Here is a 2,293-nt window from a genome sequence, read left to right as displayed (position 1 = left end):
TGTTAGCATGTTAAACTTGATAATGAGTGAGTAGTCTCTTAACTAGGGTTAATGGGGAATTAGGGGAAACCAACATGGGGGATGATTCATACTTAATCTAATATGTTCACATAATTTATTTGCTTGCTTGTTGTGATCTAAACTTATGCACATGTTATGTTTGATGAAATGCGAGCCTATGAATCCTTGCATTTTTTTTACCCATCACTTACCTATTCAATGAGACTTGTAAGACATAAACCAACTCGAGTCTCATTAGACCATGCATATAGTTGAGTAGGGAGGATTAAGTCGACTTGTAGATGTTGTACAATCTAATCGATTCAGCTCCGGGACCCAAACCTTCCTAGGATTGTAAGATATAAACCAACTCGATCCTATCACAACAATAATTGTTTGCTTATAATTTGAGAATATGTTTGTATGATAAATTCCCATGTATCCCATATGAACTCATGACACCCTAGTGCTTTTAATCGATTGTTTACATCTCATTTTAATCATCTTGCTTGTTTATTTACATTGTTATTTAGTTTAGTGATCTCTTATCTCAACCCAAATTGTGACACCCTTAGACACGACCATTTGCAATCGAAAATCCTACATCAATACCCGTCCCTTGGGATCCGACCTTTACTTACCTCTTTACTAATAGTAGAGTAGTTTGTGAAGTTATAAATATTATTTTGATCTAGGTAGTCCTAACGACAATTAACCGAGAACGATAGTCCGACCAAAAATGGCGCCGTTGCCGGGGACGGTGTTAATTTGATTTGATTTTCTTTGATTGTTCTTAGTTGTGTCTTTATTTGCCTTGGGGAAGTAAAAATCCTCAAGGTTTGTTCTAATTGTTTTCAAGTTGTTTGATATTTTGCATGTCTAGAAGATCACAAGGTAACTTGTTACCCATTGATCACGAAATTGAAAGAACTTTGACAACCAATAAAAGACTTGCTAGAAATACTTTGAGAGGTATTGGTAAGATTGTGGACATTAAACCAAATAACATTGAGTTCATCAACCCTTTTGCAAGAGAAGGAGAAGATAACCCAACACAAAATCAACCACAAAATCAACCCACAATGCCTAAATTTTCATCACATTCCATACCAACCGAGGAGAACCTACCAAATGGTACTCCCACACCACAACATTTGACTGGTAATTTCATTGCAAAATCCACATTTATCCAATTAGTCGAAAGAAGCCAATTTGGGGGGATGCCTAGGAAGACCCTCATTCTCACATGGAGACTTTTTGTGACTATTGTGATGCTATTTCATAAACCGGAGTGACTCAAGACCAAATTCGATGGGTCTTATTTCCTTTTTCTTTGATTGGTACCGCGAAACAATGGTTAAAGATCCTTGATAAGGCTACTCTTGGTATTGACTCTTGGAATAAATTGGCACTTGCTTTCTACAAAAAGTTCTACCCTCCGGAAAAGACTAACATGCTAAGAGCCCAAATCACGGGGTTCAAACAAAGGGATGAAGAATCTTTGTATGAAGCCTGTGAGCGATTCAAAGGAACTTGTCGCTCATGTCCTCATCACGGACTTAGCGAGTGGTTCTTGGTACAACAATTTTGGAATGGTCTTTATGAAGACTCCCAAAACATTTTCAACATGGGTTCAAATGGTATGTTTACCGAAGTTGACGATAATCAAACATGGAACAATATTGAGGAAATGGTGATCCATAACTCACAATATAGTAGACCTCGGAAGGCTACTAGAGGAGGAAAGCATGAAGTGGACTCTATTACTCAATTGGGTGCTCAACTTAGTGCTCATATTGATACCATTAATTTGAAGTTTGAGAAGGCTATGGCTAAACTTGAAGAAGCCTCCAAATAACCTAAGAAACATGTTAATGCCATGGTGGCATCTTCATCAATTCCAAGTGGAATATGTGAGAGTTGTGGAACTTTGGGACATGACCAAAGTGAATGTAGAGGAACAAGTGAATGCTTTCCAAGCATAGAAGAGTGGTACCCCTTATTCTAACTATTACAATGAAAACACCAAATTCCATCCCAACCTCTCATACAAAAGCCAAAATGTTCAAAACCTCAACCAACATACACCCCACCTCCAATGAGAAACCAAAATCAAAGACCCTTTTATAACCAAAACCAAGGCTACCAAAATCAAACTCCATACACTCAATCAAATGACCAAGGTTTTGATGTCCAAAAAGCGGTCCTCCAAATGCAAAAGAACCAACAAGAGTTTTTCACTCAAATGCAAAAGGATAGCCAAGCAAACGACATCACCATTAACAATATACTT

The 2,293-nt window shown here is 37.6% G+C and overlaps 1 non-coding gene across 1 annotated transcript; it reads right to left on the bottom strand.

Moving 5' to 3' along the window:
* Positions 1–1,453: 1,453 nt before the first annotated feature.
* Positions 1,454–1,560, bottom strand: LOC141639150 (small nucleolar RNA R71). The gene has a single exon (XR_012542392.1). It is a non-coding gene; the product is annotated as a small nucleolar RNA R71 (small nucleolar RNA).
* Between the last annotated feature and the right edge of the window lie 733 nt (positions 1,561–2,293).

This window comes from Silene latifolia, unplaced genomic scaffold (assembly GCF_048544455.1).
Source record: "Silene latifolia isolate original U9 population unplaced genomic scaffold, ASM4854445v1 scaffold_284, whole genome shotgun sequence".
Lineage (NCBI taxonomy): Eukaryota > Viridiplantae > Streptophyta > Magnoliopsida > Caryophyllales > Caryophyllaceae > Silene > Silene latifolia.
This window is presented reverse-complemented; position numbering and strand designations above follow the sequence as displayed.